At 46.3% G+C, this 19,714-nt stretch overlaps 6 non-coding genes across 6 annotated transcripts; all 6 read right to left on the bottom strand.

The window, feature by feature from the left end:
- Positions 1-15,796: 15,796 nt before the first annotated feature.
- TRNAY-GUA (transfer RNA tyrosine (anticodon GUA)) lies at positions 15,797-15,895 on the bottom strand. The gene is made up of 2 exons: positions 15,859-15,895; positions 15,797-15,832 (listed from the first exon to the last, which is right to left on the bottom strand). It is a non-coding gene; the product is annotated as a tRNA-Tyr (tRNA).
- Positions 15,896-16,001: 106 nt separating this feature from the next.
- TRNAA-AGC (transfer RNA alanine (anticodon AGC)) lies at positions 16,002-16,074 on the bottom strand. Its single transcript has one exon. It is a non-coding gene; the product is annotated as a tRNA-Ala (tRNA).
- Positions 16,075-16,812: 738 nt separating this feature from the next.
- On the bottom strand, positions 16,813-16,911 carry TRNAY-GUA (transfer RNA tyrosine (anticodon GUA)). Its single transcript has 2 exons — positions 16,875-16,911; positions 16,813-16,848 (listed from the first exon to the last, which is right to left on the bottom strand). It is a non-coding gene; the product is annotated as a tRNA-Tyr (tRNA).
- Positions 16,912-17,017: 106 nt separating this feature from the next.
- On the bottom strand, positions 17,018-17,090 carry TRNAA-AGC (transfer RNA alanine (anticodon AGC)). Its single transcript has one exon. It is a non-coding gene; the product is annotated as a tRNA-Ala (tRNA).
- Positions 17,091-17,828: 738 nt separating this feature from the next.
- TRNAY-GUA (transfer RNA tyrosine (anticodon GUA)) lies at positions 17,829-17,927 on the bottom strand. Its single transcript has 2 exons — positions 17,891-17,927; positions 17,829-17,864 (listed from the first exon to the last, which is right to left on the bottom strand). It is a non-coding gene; the product is annotated as a tRNA-Tyr (tRNA).
- Positions 17,928-18,033: 106 nt separating this feature from the next.
- TRNAA-AGC (transfer RNA alanine (anticodon AGC)) lies at positions 18,034-18,106 on the bottom strand. Its single transcript has one exon. It is a non-coding gene; the product is annotated as a tRNA-Ala (tRNA).
- Positions 18,107-19,714: the final 1,608 nt, after the last annotated feature.

Raw genomic sequence — 19,714 nt, 5'->3', positions numbered from 1 at the left:
TGAGCACAGGACCAATGAAGAGGTAATATTGTAGATGAGGGAGAGCCCTTCGGGGCCCCTCTGGCCCAAGGGCCCCGATGCGGTCGCTACCTCTGCACCCCCTATTGCTACGCCCCTGCCAAGGACCTCACACCCAAGACTAGGCAATTGTGATATCTGTTATGACCTGTTTATGTCCTGACCTTCCGCCTGTTTTCTGATTCGGTACCTCGCATATCTGATTACCTGTTGCCAAACCTTGCACGCCTTGGATACCGAATCAGTCTCCTGTCTTTGTACTTTATCTGTCTGTGTGTTGCCGACCTGGCTTGCCCGACCTCGAGAGCTATCTCCTTGTTTATGAGATAGTCTCCAGACCTGGTAGTGACATCCACCTTCAGGTGTCACTCACTCACAGGTCCCGCCTACCTTTACCCTGGGACTCCACCCTTTTGGAGTTCACAGGCTACTGGAAAGCCTGGGAGCTTGCCTGAGGAGAGGAGACCTAGTGTGCGGACTACACGGGGGCCCCTGTTGTGCGCACATATCAGGACGGACTGTCATCTCTGGGACCCTTTGCGGACTATGGAGTCGTGAGTATGCAACTGCACTTGCAGTTTAGGGGCGGGACTGCCTTGCATGTGCTTGCTCATATGACTGCTTTGCTATCTCTAAAGCCTCCGTGCATGCTGTGGGACCTCATGTAATGCATGGTGCTGACATCAACTTGCTACCCCTGAGTTTATCGTGACTCTACCCGGAGGAGAATATGATAACGGCCCTGTGTGTGTACTCTTAGGTGGTTCGTGTGGGAGTGTTGGCATACTTTGTGGTGAGTCTGGTGGGCGCCCCGACGCAGGTGTGTACAACAGCGCTGTTGGTTTTAATTGTGTCTTGTACACCATTTTATGCCTTGACGGGTCACTAACAATAAATAAATTATTCCCCCTTTTTTCACGACAACCAGGTCACGGCCTATTAATTGTTTACAATTGTGGCGGTTGGGTTTAAACATACCAGGTGGAAAGTGGTTATAAATTGATTGTCTGTCCCTCTCCCGTGTCCCTTTGCCCCCCTTTGCTGTGAATCTTGGTGTTACCCAATGTTACCTTCACTAAACAATGATGATGACAATGGGTAGACCAGATCATTAGCTGACCTGAAGCCCAATTGATCTGAGGGGAGTGAAGTTGTAACCATGGCATGCCAAGAATGATCGTGGAAGTTGCCATTCGCAAAACCAGAAATTGTAGACTCCCTTTGTGTAACACCCCCACCGTAACCCTTAACTCTGGAGTCTGAGACAGAGGGTAGTCACTCTGCAGAGGAGAGTCATCCACTGCAGTAACCAGAATCTGTTGATTCAAAGGAGAAATAGGAATCCCTAATTTCTTAGCAAATTCGTAATCCATAAAATTGGCCGCTGAGCCAGAATCTAGGAAGGCCTCAGTGGTCACTGTTTGATCTCCCCAAGATATAGTACAAGGGAGGAGCAAACGTTTATCATCTAGAGGTAAAGACTGCACGCCTAGGGTATTACCTCTGACTACACCTAGGCGGCAGCGTTTCCCGACTTCTTGGGACAATTCTGCACTCTGTGACCCTCCTCTGCACAGTATAAACAGAGCTGTTCAGCTTTTCTGCGATTCTGCTCCACCCGGGACAATTTTGACCGACCAATCTGCATTGGTTCTGGTGGAGGTGAAACGGGTGGAGGAGAGGCGTAGGAAACATATCTCACATTGTTCCTACCCCGAGTCTGTTTCTGGTAACGCAGACGACGATCAATCCTGATGGCTAATGAAATGGCCTCATCAATAGACTTCGGCTCAGGATGACCCAGCAGTAGATCAGATTCTGCATCTGATAACCCTGACAAGAAACAATCCAGAAGTGCAAATGAATCCCATCTAGCTGAAACTGCCCATTTTCTGAACTCAGCTGCGTAAACTTCAACCGGATCCCTGCCCTGCTGCAACGTCTTGAGCTTCCGCTCAGCGGTAGAGGCGATGTCCGGATCATCATAAATTATAGCCATAGCTTTGAAAAATTCCTCAACTGATGTTAGGGCCTCATTCCCTGGCTGAAGAACATATGCCCAGGTCTGGGAATCCCCTGACAGCAGAGTCTTAATGAACGTAATCCTCTGCGCCACGGTTCCCGATGAATTAGGTCTCAACTCAAAGTACGATAACACTCTATTTCTAAAATTCTGAAAGTCAGATCTGTGACCAGAAAACTTTTCGGGCACAGGCGTACGTAAGTCTGTACCTGGAGGAGATCGCACTATATTCACAGCCGTCTGTAGGACTTGTGCAGACCCAGACAAAGCGTTGATCTGGGTCTGATGACTGTCCAGAACTTGGATGAAATTTTCCACCGAGGTGGTAAGTGCATCGAGACGGCTGGTAAGTGCGTCCATTTGGTTTTGGTCTGACGTTCTGTAACGATCGGTGTCAGCACACAGAGAGAATCTGATTATTGGTGATCTGCAGTATCACCAAGAATACAAATTATACCTGATTATTGATGATCTGCAGAATCACCGATAATCCAAGTATAACTAACCTCTGGACACCTTTATAGTGTGAGAGTTTGGTGCAACAGCAATGACTTTGAGTAAGACCACCCGAGGAGCAGGTGGTCTTTGGCAGTACGGGCGATACTGCCTTTTGGGAGGTACAAAGACCTTCCAGCACCCTGAGAACTCCAAAGGGGGGGGAGTCCCAGGGTAAAGGTAGGTGGGACCTGTGAGTGAGTGACACCTGAAGGTGGATGTCACTAGCAGGTCTCGAGACTATCTCTTAAAGAGGGAGATAGCTCTCGAGGTCAGTCAAGCCAGGTCAGCAACACACAGACAGATAAGGTACAAAGACAGAAGACTGACTCGCTATCCAAGGCAGGCAGGGTGTGGCAACAGGTAATTAGATATGCGAGGTACCGAATCAGAAAGCAGAGGGAAAGTCAGAAATGCAACAGGTCATAACAGATATCAACAAATGCCTAGTTTTGGGTGTGAGGTCCGTGGTCTCTACACCCTGGAACTAGTCTGGAGTATAACAGAATGATAACACAGAGTCCCTAGTCTTGGGTGTGAGGTCCGTGGTCTCTACACCCTGGAACTAGTCTGAAGTATAACAGAATGATAACACAGAGTCCCTAGTCTTGGGTGTGAGGTCCGTAGTCTCGACACCCTGGAACTGGTCTGAAGTATAACACAATAATAACAGAAGTAATCTGGCTCAGTGTGAATTCCCAGGTCCTCCTGGTTCTAACACACTGTGGGATCTGACTAAGGTCTGAGTGCTTCTGCGTAAGTGTTCGCAACGGCAGACAGCCTGAAAGTGACCAGCAGTGACTATTTATAGAGCAGCGCTCTCTGGCGCCACCCCTATGCGATCAACCAATAGCCACCTGCTTTGAGGTCAGCTGACCAACCTGGTCAGCTGATCTCTCTTCGTTTGTCATAAAGGCTCTGCCTCTCTATTCCTCAACCTGTGTGAACTAACAGACCCAGCCACACCAGACGCATGCTGCTGCGGACAAACCGCCGCGCTGGACGCGGAATCAGCCGCCTTGCCGCCAGTACACGCGGCGGCTTCTCCGCGTTTTCTCACAACAATCAGTGTGGAATGCACACTCTCTGATGTGGAGGAGAAACACACACTAGACGCCATCATGGGACTAGGAGATCCCCAATTGTAGTGGAGGAGAGGATAGGTAGAACAGGATGAATGCTTACTAAACATAGTCACTCTGTAACGATTGGTGTCAGCAAGAACAGATATTTCTGATTATTGGTGATCTGCAGTATCACCAATAATACAGATGCTATACCTGCTTATGTAATGATCTGCAGAATCACCAATAATGCGAGTATAGCTAGACACAGGACTAGCAAACAGTTCACCCAAGGAGCAGGTGGTGCACTGTAAGACAAACTGTACTGATCACCCATGGAGCGGGTGATTCAGACTGCACTGCAGCAAGTGAACACCTGAGGGGCAGGTGATATAGTTTGAGCTGTAGCTTCTAACCTGAGGAGCAGGTGATGAGGACAGTACCGTATAACTAGTCACCTGAGAAGCAGGTGATTAAGACTGTACTGCAGCTACTGGTCACCTGAGGAGCAGGTGATTAAGACTGTACTGCAGGGGGCGTGGCCAGCTATGGAAGCGTGAGGACGCACTTCTCCTCAGCTCCAGAGAACCCGCGGTAGAATCCTGGCAAACCGCAGCAGGAGACGCCGTCACCGAACTTCCCGAACCGCTGCACGGAAGGGGGAACGGATACAGGACCCGGAGATGACCAAATACGGGCCACCGGTCGTCTATGACGCAGCGGAGAAGCTGGCGAGATTCGCGCGGACGGATGGCGCCGGGGACCATGCGGCCTGCAGCTCGTCCGCCTTACAGGCCTCATCTCCTACTTTGCCGGCTGCAATAGTAACACCAACAGAGGAGAATGCCGCACCCCAGCCTCCGGAACAGGTACCGCAGCCCTTACCCCCCAGGGACAAGAAGAGGGGAGCGGGGGATGTTGGAGAGAGGGAGTGGGAGCAGGCCCAAAATGGCGCAGATGAAAATGAGGGGGAGACACCAGAGCCCACAAGAGCAGAACTGCTGGAGGCTATACGTGGCTTACAAATGTCACTAACCTCTAGATTAGACTCAATTCACGCAGAAATGTCCTTCCTGAAAAATGATTTCTGCAAACTAAAAGACAGAACCAAGGATGCAGAGCACAGAGTGGGGCAGCTAGAAGATATAGTCAATCCTATGCAGCGTACACAGGCTACCCTGGAACAGACATCAGAATCGCAGACATTAAAGATAGATGACCTGGAGAACCGCTTCAGAAGATCTAACCTAAGATTTATCGGTTTCCCTGAGAGAGTGGAGGGCAGAGATCCAGAAACCTTCTTAGAGGACTGGCTGAAAGATAGCTTGCCTGATCTGAAACCCTCACATGTCTTTGCAGTGGAAAGGGCACACCGGGTCCCTGGAGGCCCACCAAAACCGGGGGTTAATGCTCGTCCCCTTATTGCAAAGCTACTTAATTACAGAGATAAGATTGAAATTCTTCGTGCAGCCCGTAACGCCCCTAACTTGGCTTTTAATGGGGTGAAGATCTCGATATACCAAGACTTCTCAACCGAGATACAAAAGCAAAGATCTTCTTTTTTCACTGTTAAAAACTCTCTCAGAGACTTGCAGATTCCATATAGCATGCTATTCCCAGCTAAATTGCGTGTTCAGTATGATTCCAAAACGCATTTCTTTACCTCTCCAAGCGAAGCTATAAAATGGATGGAGGAACATGGGATGAAAATTTCTACTGTAAAACCCCGTCCGTCTAGGAAATAACTTTATCTACTATACATTAAGAAGATCATAATCGGAGTAGCATCCTCGTTGCACAAGTACATGCAGCACCATCTAAATTGGTTCTTTATTTGGTGGAAATAACCTTTTGCTGCAATACTATTAAGCTTGGTGATGACTATCCATAGAGTGCTTCTGTCATATACTCTACTGTTCGGTAGCATGCTACAGGACATTATCAGCACACAGAAGCACTAAACTGATTACTACATATCTGTTCCTGTGAGAGGAGCGGACACTCAGGCTATACTTTGTTTTATATTGATTTTTATATTGACTCTCTGCTGCCTTGTTAAGAAAGCAATTATTTCAGGGCTTTCTATGCCACTATATGAGACGTTATATAGTAGAATTGTGACGCACATCTCTAATCATCACTTGGACAATACTGAGTTAGATGATTTCTGGTTTATTGTTTTTTATTCTCTCTATTTTATGTTAAAATATGATTTCAGGACAATATATGCAACCCAGTAATACTTGAATTGCCCAGTAGAGGGCAACAGAATACTATAATTCTCTAAGCTAATAGCTTGCATTTTAGAAGTTATACTGTTTAGTGCCTTGTAAACCTGTTTTCATTAAGCTAAGTAATTTAATATCATATCTAAGCCATCTGGATACTGAGGTAGTCCCAACCTGAAAGTGCTCATACATGCTGACCCCTGCCCAAATCTTTAAATACTGGCTAATTTTGTTCCCCTCCCCCTACTAACTCCTAGCCTCCCTTCTTCCCCTGCCTCCCCCCCCCCATTCCCATTACCCCCTGCTCCTAACCCCTTCCTCCCTCTTCCCTACCATCCCTACCCTAATACCAGCCTAAGGAGTCAGATATACGCATATATGGATCTAAAACAGGGCAGGGTCCACAATGCTATAAAGGGGAAAAAATACTCCAGGACATACGACTCACTACTGAAAAGGTGCAGATGGATAGTTCTAGTACCCAATATCTATACCTCTGTGTGGCTAACGATGATGTTACCTGTTATTCCCCCCCCCCCCCCCCTCAACACGCTCTTGACTGCAATAGCATCCGTTCATACAATACCACTGAAAACGCGGGTTCTAGATAGCTGGCCTCAAGTTAGTGCTCCAACCAGTGTTAATGGGAACTGTTAGGGATAAAAGCTCCCGAAGGTTTTTAATTCGGAGAGCAGGGTGGGTTAAAGGGTGTTATTTCTGTTTTGTTTTTATGTGTTGTTTTCTGGTGTCCTCCTGCATACTGTTTATTTACATGGAACTGGTAGAGGAATATCACTCTGGTATGACCGCATTCCGAGCCAATAATGTACCCAATTATGTTACTCTTAATACATCACTATGCAGTTTAAGGTAATTAGCTGGAATGTGAGGGGGTTAAACAATAATATTAAGCGGAAGCTGGTGTTTGAGTATCTCAGGCAACAATTACCACATGTGATATGCCTACAGGAGACCCATCTGATGGGATCCAGGGCTCTCCTGCTCAAAAAACCATGGATATCTAAATATTACCTGGCCCACTTCTCCTCATTCTCCAGGGGCACAGCGGTCCTCATCAGTAAATCTTTTCCTGGCCAAATATTAACAGCGTATACAGATCCTAAAGGTAACTATGTGATCATAAAATGCAATTTGGAGGGTCATGTCTTTACAATGGCGTCTATTTATATTCCACCTCCATTTAAAACGCAAACATTAGAAGAGATGACTTCAAAACTTCATAATATAATGGAAGGTCCTCTCATGATAGTAGGAGACTTCAATGCTATTATAGATCCGGATCTTGACAGATTAAACAAAAGTCACCGCACTTTCACATCCTTTTGTGAGTGGATAAAAACTTATCAGTTATATGACGCTTGGAGGTGGAAGTTTCCCTCTAAAAGAGAATACTCTTGTTACTCTGACAGTTATAAGACGATGTCACGTATTGATATGATCCTAACCTCTAAAGACTTACTTCCGTATATTACTGATATACAATATCTGTCACACGGTATATCGGATCACTCCCCTATTGTGTGCACTATCAAAACCCCGGGGTCAAGCTGTGCAGGGCTCTGGAGAATGGGGCAGGTGTGGTTGGAAGATGAAACTATCTTGGCCGAATGCCAAAGGAGTATGTCTCATTACTGGCCGGAAAATGAGGGCACGGTGGGTGTGGGCACCTGCTGGGACGCGGGAAAGGCGGTATTACGAGCAGCATTCAGATCAGCCATGTCTATAATCAGGAATAATACTAAAGCCCATCAGGAATATATTAGGAAAGAATCACAGGAATGCAAACAGCAGTTAATCTTGGACCCCTGCCCAAATAGATACACACAATGGGAAATAGCTAGGAGAAAGTTAGAACTAGAACTGCTCAACAGTATAAAGCGCAAAGATATAATTCACAAACAAGCCCAATTTGAACATGGCAATAAATGCGGTAAATTACTAGCGTATTTCCTTAGAGCCCAAGTTGATACCACGCCCATAGCGGCTATAAAACAACCAGATGGGACGGTACTGGAGACATCTGTGGATATGGCAGAGGCCTTTAGGAATTTTTACCTTCAGGTTTACTCCTCCCGTACACACACTGGGGACGGGGAGATTGCCACATTCCTTGACCAGCTTTTACTTCCTACATTAACCAAGGAGGAGGCTGAACTATTGGAGTTGCCCATTGGTCCGGATGAACTAGGGGAGGCTCTAGCATGTCTCAATAAAGGTAAGGCACCTGGGCCTGATGGCATTCCAGTAGAGTGGTACTCTAAAAACAGGGAGGATATCTTACTAAGATTGTCCTCCCTGCTCACCAATATATTTGAACTCGGAGAATTGCCAGAATCAATGAGGGATGCTTTAATCACTTTGATTCTGAAGCCAGGCAAAGACCCACTGGCCTGTGATTCATACAGGCCAATTTCTTTGATGAACACAGACACCAAACTCCTGTCTAAAGTATTAGCAATCCGACTGGAAAAAGTCATACATAAACTGGTTCATCCGGATCAATGTGGATTCATTGGAGGGAGGTCAACAAGAATGAACATACGTAGACTCCTATCCAATATCCAGTTCCCTCATCGTAACTCAAATACCAGGGTAATCCTCTCCCTTGATGCCAATAAGGCATTTGACTCCATTGAATGGCCTTATTTAATGCAGGTACTTAGGGGATTTGGAATCGGTCCTCGCTTCTGCAAATGGATCCAAATTTTGTATACTAAACCAACTGCGAGGGTCAGGGTCAACCAGGTTATATCCCAAACCTTTCAAATTAGCCGAGGCACCAGGCAGGGGTGCCCATTGTCCCCTCTGCTGTTTGCTCTAGCAATAGAACCTCTGGCACAGGCGGTGCGTAGAGCCCCTGATATTAGAGGACTCATAATCAACCACACTGTGGAGAAAATATCTTTGTATGCAGATGATATGCTCATATACCTGGCTGACCCTGGCCCATCGTTGACAGCAGTTTTAGAATTATATAATACATTTGGACGAATGTCGGGACTTACTATCAACTGGTCAAAATCAGTCCTCTTCCCTTTGGATACGTTTGACCATAATATAATCTCACCAATTTCCAATCTGTTGATAGTGGACAGTTTTAAATATCTGGGAGTCTGGATACATAGAGATATAAACTCATTTAAAGAATATAATCTACAACCGGTTCTGGTTTCTATTGAATCTCAGCTGAAGCGTTGGTTGAATTTACCACTAAATCTATACGGTAGAATATGCTCAATTAAAATGATCATTGCCCCGAGGCTGCTCTACATTCTACAGATGTCTCCTTGCTGGATTCCGCAAAGTATCTTTAAAAAAATAGACTCCCTTATCTCTAGTTTCCTATGGGCGGGAAGCAATGCAAAAATATCGCTGCAAACTCTTCGCCTACCAATCTCGGAGGGGGGGCTAGCGCTTCCTGATTTTCAAGCCTATTACCTAGCGTCCCAGCTGGTGCCCATACAGAGCTGGTTGGGTTCAGTTAGAACTAACTCTGACATGAATACAGAGGCGGATATAGCCACATCGTACGAAGCTCTCTGCTCCGCTATTTACAGAAATGAAGTTCCAATAGGGAACGAAGGTACTTCTTTGATTAGACACACTATTAAGGTATTCAAAAAAGTCCAACGAATATGTGATCCCTCCCCTAGTACTATATCCCCTAGTTTACCCCTTTGGCATAATGACCAACTCCCGGAACTCAAAAACATACCTGACATACATTTCTGGTGCAAAGCGGGCATTAAATACGTTAACCAATTATATACTGAGGGTTCCTTTAAGGACTTTGCCACTCTGAGACGGGAATTTCAGCTTCCACGACACTCAATGTTTCGATACTTCCAGATTAGGCATGCACTCAAAACCCAGCTTGGCCTACACGGAGTGGTACTAGCCCCCACGCCTTCAGAATCGTTACTGTTGCAGAAGGATAATAACAAACTAATATCAAAGTACTATGAATTCATATTGCTTGCAAAACTAAGAAATAATGCATATAGTTATAAGGTCAAATGGACGGTCGGGGGAGAGGATGTTGCTGACTCAGAGTGGTTAGAATTCCATGACACATACTATAAAACTGTCATAGCCTCAAAAGACAAAGTGATTCAGATTAAGTGGTTGCATCAGGCCTACTTGTCACCAGCAAGACTGGCAAAGATGGGGAAGGGAACTACAGATGCATGCTTCAAGTGTGGAGTAAATAGGGCTGACTTCTTACACTGTGTGTGGTACTGCCCCCAGGTACAGAACTATTGGAAATCAGTCACTCATTTTATGTCCAATAAGCTCAAACTACCGCCAACCATGTCCTTCCAAGCATGCATGTTGGGAATCTTGGGGGAAGTGGGCTGTGGGACACATAAGAGGACGCTGATACGTACACTATTATTCTATGCCAGAAAAACCCTTACTTCCAAATGGAAACAAAATAAAACACCACCCATACAACAATGGATAGAGACAGTGAATAGTACCTTGCCGTTATATAAGCTAACTTACCAGTCTAGATCACAGTTTAAGAAATTTGGGAAAATATGGAATACCTGGGTTAACGCCTTAGATACTGTAATACCCCACTTAGACATTTCCGTAATGATACAAGATCTGCACTAAAGTAAATAAACCGATATATTGGGCACAAGGTTAAGTAATACTTAAAAGAATCGTACGAGGATTGGAATGCGGCAATATACTACCACTGTAATACAATTACCCTCTGTTTGGTACATTGACATATATCAGGATACAACCTATGTAATTGAAGAAATAATGTTATGAAAGCTGTGGGAGAATACCGGAATGTTCTTGTCTTGTTCTGTTTTTATGATGTTAATGTTTGTTAACCTATAAAAATCGAAATTCAATAAAAATTCTCTTTTAAAAAAAAAGACTGTACTGCAGCTACTGGTCACCTGAGGAGCAGGTGATTAAGACTGTACTGCAGCTACTGGTCACCTGAGGAGCAGGTGATCAAACTGTACTGAGAATCCCTCACCAGGGACTAGGCTCACTGGTGAGGGCAGGAGAGTCAGACAAGCAGATTCAGCAACAACCGGACAGATACGGTACAAAGACAGAAGGCTAAATCAGAGTAGTATTCAGGCTGAGTCGGCAACAGGATCAGATAGGCAGAAGTACAGAATCAGTAAGCAGAAGAGTAGTCAAGGCTAGCAGAAGGTCATAACAAATAATACAATGCAATTAGTACTTTAAGCTATCAACAAAGTCTAAGTGTGGATCCCCAGCTCCTGCTGGTTCTAGCACACTTTGGGATCTGACTAAGGTCTGAGTGCTAACACGTAGCATTTGCAACAGCAGACGCCGAGCAACTGACAGGCAGGTCCTATATATACTGAGAGCGCTCCACAGCACCGCCCCAGTCACTCAGCCAATCAGGAGCACTGCTGGAGTCATCTGACCGGCCGATCATCTGACTCCCCTTCTATTCGCATAAAGGTCCTGTCGCACGCGCGCACGTAGCCTTCAGTCTATGTACAACTGAAGACCCGGGCAAAACTCCAACATGTAACTGCGCGGCGGAGGCCGCCGGCTGAGACGCGGAGACAGCCGCCATGCCGCTCACCACTGCAGCGGTATCTCCGCTATCTATTACACACTCTCAGTGACAGTAAGCATACATACAGGACAGAGTGAAAGGACAAAGGGACAGAATGAACACTTGCTAACCAGTCACATATCAGTGACAGCAAGTGTTCATAGACAGGACAGACTGGAATGAGGCAGCCAATCGCGACCGCAGCGATAGCTTACCTCGCAAAGCAGGATCGGAAGGATTCGCCACTCCTACGCAGGAGACGGCACAATCCAGAAGGCAAAGCAAAGCAAGAAACAAAAGCAAAATAATAAACGCGCTAGCATGCGCATATATCGGCGTAACCAATATATGGCGCAAGTACTAGCAAAATAACAAACGCTAACTAAACGCGGTCACCGCACGATATGCGCAACAGTGACTAAACACGTTGGGGATACGGTCACCGCACGTGAAGTGTAACAGCGACAAAGCGTACTATCTGCCTAACCAGGAACACAAACAAACAGATAACAAGCACGCTTGCCAATCGGTTGCCTTACCTCAGGCAACGGCAAGTGTAACTCAGACAGGCAGACAAACAGATAACAGGAACAAGCCAGGTAGGGTCCACTGCTCTACAGCAATAGCCAGCGTGACCCACACAAGGAACACGTAACCAGGATCAGAGATAGCAAGAACAAGCCAGATAGGGTCCGCCGCTCTACAGCAAGAGCTAGCGCGACCCACACCTGGAACACGTAACCAGGATCAGAGGCTCAGTGTAATGGTCCGCTCAGCTGTCTGCAAGGGCAGACAGCTGTTTGTTCATTCTTTAGGTCTGACTGCTGCAGGTCTCTGGAAAAGAGACCTGCCTTCACCTTGCAAGTTTCAGAGTTGCTCTGCTGAGGAATTTGCATACACTTGTCATGCAAATTGCCTAGCTGCTTCCTTTGATGGCTGGCAGTATAAATGCCTTTTGCTCCCAGAATTCATTGCTGGTCATAGAGGTTTGTTCCTGCTAAACTCACCTGGAGTGTCAGCCATTGTTATCTTAGTGTAGTTAATTCTTGGGGAGTGCTCCTTGCATTCCTATTTAGTGCAGTCAGTTTGTGTATAATTTGTACTGCCTATTCTGTCTTGTCTTGTCTGTGCAATTGCACGGTTGTCAGCAGTTGGCGATAGTGAATCGTTCTAGATCGCATTTGCCCTAGCGTTAGAGGTGGTGGATCTTTCTAGTCCGTATCTTGGAGTATAACCTCGGCTGCGGTTGCTACTGGTTACTCCTTCTGTCTTGCGATTGTCTTGTCGCCAGCGGCGGTCGACAGGAGATCGTTCTGTCTGTTGGGATCACACTTGCCCTAGCGTTAGAGGCGGTGGTTCCCTCTGTACTCTGTCTGGGAGTGTAGGCCAGAGCTGCGGTTGCTACTGGCTACTCCTTCTATCTGTCTTGTCTGATACGAATGCTTGATGTAGGCTCGGTGAGGTAACCGTTTAGCAAGCGTTCGCGTTCTCTATTTTGTGTTTGTGTTACATTGGTTAGTTAGGGTGGCACGCTTATCTCTGGGCGCCTAATGAGTGGAGATCGTGTCTTAAATGTGTTCGCTGTTGCGAATGAGTGCGGTGTTCGCGTTTAGCTAGCGTTTGTTATTTTCTTTATCGTACTTATCATTGTTTATTGCTGTGCCTTTCTTGCTACACTTGTGCTCTGTCTTTATTCGGTCTTGTGTCACTATTGGCAATCGCCACTCTTGCGATTGCGTTCCCACTTAATTTCCATTGTAGTGTGTTCACCGACGCTGGGTGGCGACTGGATTGGTGGACACATATACATTCTATCTCTGTGCTTATTCAGTCTTGTGTCGCTGTTTGCAATCGCCATCTCTTGCGATTGCTTTCCCGCTTTGTTTCCGCTGTTGTGTGTTCACCGGCGCCGGGTGGCGACTAGATTGGTGGACACATATACATTCTATCTCTGTGCTTATTCAGTCTTGTGTCGCTGTTTGCAATCGCCATCTCTTGCGATTGCTTTCTGTAATGAATAGCGGAGAAACCTGTTTCCGCATTCAGACCGGCGGTTTCCGCACAGCAACATGTGTCTGGTTTGTCTGTTTGTCAATATTATCTCTATCCGCTTAAAGAGATAGTCCCTGCACAGTCAGGGGCCACCTGCCCCTCAGGTGGTCACTGGGTACAGTAGTATCTGTGTCTCTTGCTCCACTGGAGATAGCCTTACAGTTGCACCAAGCACTTACACTCTTTAGGTGTCCAGAGGTTAGTCATACTTGTATTATTGGTGATTCTACAGATCACCCATAATCAGGTATACATCTGTATTGTTGGTGATTCTGCAGATCATCAATAATCAGATACTCTCTGTGTGCTGACATCGATCGTTACACTTTCCCGCTTTGTTTCCGCTGTTGTGTGTTCACCGTCGCTGGGTGCCGACTAGATTGGTGGACACACATATATTCTGTCTCCGTGCTCACTCTCTCTCTCTGAGGGTTATCTTGCCCTGCATTGTTGCTATTCGTACAATTCTCATCTGGCATCTGTGGCAGCGCAGAGGGTTTATTCCTCTGCACTCCACAGCTCCATCTGTCGGTGGGAATTCCCCTCTACTAGTGCTTTGCACCAAAGCTTGGATCTATCATTTGATAGGCTTGTGGAGGACTTACGCAGTGTCAGCGCACATCTTGGGAAGAAGAAGAAGAAGAAGAAGAAGAAGAAGAATCGATCCCACTACCTGTATATTTTACAACATTTCTTTTGTCTTCACAGAGTGTTGAGCAAGGGGTCAACAAAAAGTAGGAATTTTAGAAAGGTGTGATACAACCGGTAAAAAGTAATCAGACTCCCAAAAGTGGAAGCAGACAAAACGGGTCGCTAGAGGTATTAAGTCAAATACAAAGCACTTTGTCTTCAAACAAAGTAGTGGGCTGCTGCCAATAAGGGTCGCTACTGACTTTAGTTCTTCTCCAATGCCCTAGTAGATGAAATGGAAAGTGGGAGATAGCACTCTTGCCCTTGTTGCTTTTTTTTTGTGCTCTGGACTGAGGTGCAGTGAGGCTAAAAAGGGGGAACTTGATGGCCACTGAGCTATGAAAGGATACCCCACAAGAGTCTTTTTTGGCCTTTGATCCTCAACCCTACCCAGCTGAACTCTGTAACTCTTTCTAGCAAGCTGCCCGACTCCCCTTTTTTAATTGAGTCAGGGTAACAGTAATAGGTAATTACCCTGGCAGGTAGAAGCCCAAAAATGGTTTGCCAGAGATGTGGGCCGTTTTCCACTAAAGCGGTGGAGTAAGGAAGACGCTGTTGTATCATGGGATGCAAACGGGAAAGGGTCAACAAGAAAGACGGTGTGTTATCAACGTGACGTAAAAGTTCCTTCGAGCCGGAATCGAACCAGCGACCTAAAGATTACAGTTTTCTCAACATTTTGTCAATCTACAGTCCTCCGCTTTACCAGCTGAGCTATCGAAGGATACCCCAGCTAAGGTTTTGCCAGCCTTTGATCCTCATTCCTAGCGAGCGGAAGGTGCAGAAAATGAGTGTTTGTCTCTGGGGTTCAAGATGGAAAAGCATGTGTGTGGAGGATGCGGGCATCGATCTCGCTACCTCTCGCATGCTAAGCGAGCGCTCTACCATTTGAGCTAATCCCCCATCTATACACATCTGTGCAAGAGACGCGGGCGGATGAGCGGAACTGCGATGTCAGAGTTAACGATGGAACGCCACACAGTTTCATTGGAATGGAGGACTGTGTATTTTACAACATTTCTTTTGTCTTCACAGAGTGTTGAGCAAGGGGTCAACAAAAAGTAGGAATTTTAGAAAGGTGTGATACAACCGGTAAAAAGTAATCAGACTCCCAAAAGTGGAAGCAGACAAAACGGGTCGCTAGAGGTATTAAGTCAAATACAAAGCACTTTGTCTTCAAACAAAGTAGTGGGCTGCTGCCAATAAGGGTCGCTACTGACTTTAGTTCTTCTCCAATGCCCTAGTAGATGGAATGGAAAGTGGGAGATAGCACTCTTGCCCTTGTTGCTTTTTTTTTGTGCTCTGGACTGAGGTGCAGTGAGGCTAAAAAGGGGGAACTTGATGGCCACTGAGCTATGAAAGGATACCCCACAAGAGTCTTTTTTGGCCTTTGATCCTCAACCCTACCCAGCTGAACTCTGTAACTCTTTCTAGCAAGCTGCCCGACTCCCCTTTTTTAATTGAGTCAGGGTAACAGTAATAGGTAATTACCCTGGCAGGTAGAAGCCCAAAAATGGTTTGCCAGAGATGTGGGCCGTTTTCCACTAAAGCGGTGGAGTAAGGAAGACGCTGTTGTATCATGGGATGCAAACGGGAAAGGGTCAACAAGAAAGACGGTGTGTTATCAACGTGACGTAAAAGTTCCTTCGAGCCGGAATCGAACCAGCGACCTAAGGATTACAGTTTTCTCAACATTTTGTCAATCTACAGTCCTCCGCTCTACCAGCTGAGCTATCGAAGGATACCCCAGCTAAGGTTTTGCCAGCCTTTGATCCTCATTCCTAGCGAGCGGAAGGTGCAGAAAATGAGTGTTTGTCTCTGGGGTTCAAGATGGAAAAGCATGTGTGTGGAGGATGCGGGCATCGATCCCGCTACCTCTCGCATGCTAAGCGAGCGCTCTACCATTTGAGCTAATCCCCCATCTATACACATCTGCGCAAGAGACGCGGGCGGATGAGCGGAACTGCGATGTCAGAGTTAACGATGGAACGCCACACAGTTTCATTGGAATGGAGGACTGTGTATTTTACAACATTTCTTTTGTCTTCACAGAGTGTTGAGCAAGGGGTCAACAAAAAGTAGGAATTTTAGAAAGGTGTGATACAACCGGTAAAAAGTAATCAGACTCCCAAAAGTGGAAGCAGACAAAACGGGTCGCTAGAGGTATTAAGTCAAATACAAAGCACTTTGTCTTCAAACAAAGTAGTGGGCTGCTGCCAATAAGGGTCGCTACTGACTTTAGTTCTTCTCCAATGCCCTAGTAGATGAAATGGAAAGTGGGAGATAGCACTCTTGCCCTTGTTGCTTTTTTGTGTGCTCTGGACTGAGGTGCAGTGAGGCTAAAAAGGGGGAACTTGATGGCCACTGAGCTATGAAAGGATACCCCACAAGAGTCTTTTTTGGCCTTTGATCCTCAACCCTACCCAGCTGAACTCTGTAACTCTTTCTAGCAAGCTGCCCGACTCCCCTTTTTTAATTGAGTCAGGGTAACAGTAATAGGTAATTACCCTGGCAGGTAGAAGCCCAAAAATGGTTTGCCAGAGATGTGGGCCGTTTTCCACTAAAGCGGTGGAGTAAGGAAGACGCTGTTGTATCATGGGATGCAAACGGGAAAGGGTCAACAAGAAAGACGGTGTGTTATCAACGTGACGTAAAAGTTCCTTCGAGCCGGAATCGAACCAGCGACCTAAGGATTACAGTTTTCTCAACATTTTGTCAATCTACAGTCCTCCGCTCTACCAGCTGAGCTATCGAAGGATACCTCAGCTAAGGTTTTGCCAGCCTTTGATCCTCATTCCTAGCGAGCGGAAGGTGCAGAAAATGAGTGTTTGTCTCTGGGGTTCAAGATGGAAAAGCATGTGTGTGGAGGATGCGGGCATCGATCCCGCTACCTCTCGCATGCTAAGCGAGCGCTCTACCATTTGAGCTAATCCCCCATCTATACACATCTGCGCAAGAGACGCGGGCGGATGAGCGGAACTGCGATGTCAGAGTTAACGATGGAACGCCACACAGTTTCATTGGAATGGAGGACTGTGTATTTTACAACATTTCTTTTGTCTTCACAGAGTGTTGAGCAAGGGGTCAACAAAAAGTAGGAATTTTAGAAAGGTGTGATACAACCGGTAAAAAGTAATCAGACTCCCAAAAGTGGAAGCAGACAAAACGGGTCGCTAGAGGTATTAAGTCAAATACAAAGCACTTTGTCTTCAAACAAAGTAGTGGGCTGCTGCCAATAAGGGTCGCTACTGACTTTAGTTCTTCTCCAATGCCCTAGTAGATGAAATGGAAAGTGGGAGATAGCACTCTTGCCCTTGTTGCTTTTTTGTGTGCTCTGGACTGAGGTGCAGTGAGGCTAAAAAGGGGGAACTTGATGGCCACTGAGCTATGAAAGGATACCCCACAAGAGTCTTTTTTGGCCTTTGATCCTCAACCCTACCCAGCTGAACTCTGTAACTCTTTCTAGCAAGCTGCCCGACTCCCCTTTTTTAATTGAGTCAGGGTAACAGTAATAGGTAATTACCCTGGCAGGTAGAAGCCCAAAAATGGTTTGCCAGAGATGTGGGCCGTTTTCCACTAAAGCGGTGGAGTAAGGAAGACGCTGTTGTATCATGGGATGCAAACGGGAAAGGGTCAACAAGAAAGACGGTGTGTTATCAACGTGACGTAAAAGTTCCTTCGAGCCGGAATCGAACCAGCGACCTAAGGATTACAGTTTTCTCAACATTTTGTCAATCTACAGTCCTCCGCTCTACCAGCTGAGCTATCGAAGGATACCCCAGCTAAGGTTTTGCCAGCCTTTGATCCTCATTCCTAGCGAGCGGAAGGTGCAGAAAATGAGTGTTTGTCTCTGGGGTTCAAGATGGAAAAGCATGTGTGTGGAGGATGCGGGCATCGATCCCGCTACCTCTCGCATGCTAAGCGAGCGCTCTACCATTTGAGCTAATCCCCCATCTATACACATCTGCGCAAGAGACGCGGGCGGATGAGCGGAACTGCGATGTCAGAGTTAACGATGGAACGCCACACAGTTTCATTGGAATGGAGGACTGTGTATTTTACAACATTTCTTTTGTCTTCACAGAGTGTTGAGCAAGGGGTCAACAAAAAGTAGGAATTTTAGAAAGGTGTGATACAACCGGTAAAAAGTAATCAGACTCCCAAAAGTGGAAGCAGACAAAACGGGTCGCTAGAGGTATTAAGTCAAATACAAAGCACTTTGTCTTCAAACAAAGTAGTGGGCTGCTGCCAATAAGGGTCGCTACTGACTTTAGTTCTTCTCCAATGACCTAGTAGATGGAATGGAAAGTGGGAGATAGCACTCTTGCCCTTGTTGCTTTTCTTTTGTGCTCTGGACTGAGGTGCAGTGAGGCTAAAAAGGGGGAACTTGATGGCCACTGAGCTATGAAAGGATACCCCACAAGAGTCTTTTTTGGCCTTTGATCCTCAACCCTACCCAGCTGAACTCTGTAACTCTTTCTAGCAAGCTGCCCGACTCCCCTTTTTTAATTGAGTCAGGGTAACAGTAATAGGTAATTACCCTGGCAGGTAGAAGCCCAAAAATGGTTTGCCAGAGATGTGGGCCGTTTTCCACTAAAGCGGTGGAGTAAGGAAGACGCTGTTGTATCATGGGATGCAAACGGGAAAGGGTCAACAAGAAAGACGGTGTGTTATCAACGTGACGTAAAAGTTCCTTCGAGCCGGAATCGAACCAGCGACCTAAGGATTACAGTTTTCTCAACATTTTGTCAATCTACAGTCCTCGGCTCCACCAGCTGAGCTATCGAAGGATACCCCAGCTAAGGTTTTGCCAGCCTTTGATCCTCATTCCTAGCGAGCGGAAGGTGCAGAAAATGAGTGTTTGTCTCTGGGGTTCAAGATGGAAAAGCATGTGTGTGGAGGATGCGGGCATCGATCCCGCTACTTCTCGCATGCTAAGCGAGCGCTCTACCATTTGAGCTAATCCCCCATCTATACACATCTGCGCAAGAGACGCGGGCGGATGAGCGGAACTGCGATGTCAGAGTTAACGATGGAACGCCACACAGTTTCATTGGAATGGAGGACTGTGTATTTTACAACATTTCTTTTGTCTTCACAGAGTGTTGAGCAAGGGGTCAACAAAAAGTAGGAATTTTAGAAAGGTGTGATACAACCGGTAAAAAGTAATCAGACTCCCAAAAGTGGAAGCAGACAAAACGGGTCGCTAGAGGTATTAAGTCAAATACAAAGCACTTTGTCTTTAAACAAAGTAGTGGGCTGCTGCCAATAAGGGTCGCTACTGACTTTAGTTCTTCTCCAATGCCCTAGTAGATGAAATGGAAAGTGGGAGATAGCACTCTTGCCCTTGTTGCTTTTTTTTTGTGCTCTGGACTGAGGTGCAGTGAGGCTAAAAAGGGGGAACTTGATGGCCACTGAGCTATGAAAGGATACCCCACAAGAGTCTTTTTTGGCCTTTGATCCTCAACCCTACCCAGCTGAACTCTGTAACTCTTTCTAGCAAGCTGCCCGACTCCCCTTTTTTAATTGAGTCAGGGTAACAGTAATAGGTAATTACCCT

This window comes from Hyperolius riggenbachi, chromosome 4 (assembly GCF_040937935.1).
Source record: "Hyperolius riggenbachi isolate aHypRig1 chromosome 4, aHypRig1.pri, whole genome shotgun sequence".
Classification (NCBI taxonomy): Eukaryota; Metazoa; Chordata; class Amphibia; order Anura; family Hyperoliidae; genus Hyperolius; species Hyperolius riggenbachi.
This window is presented reverse-complemented; position numbering and strand designations above follow the sequence as displayed.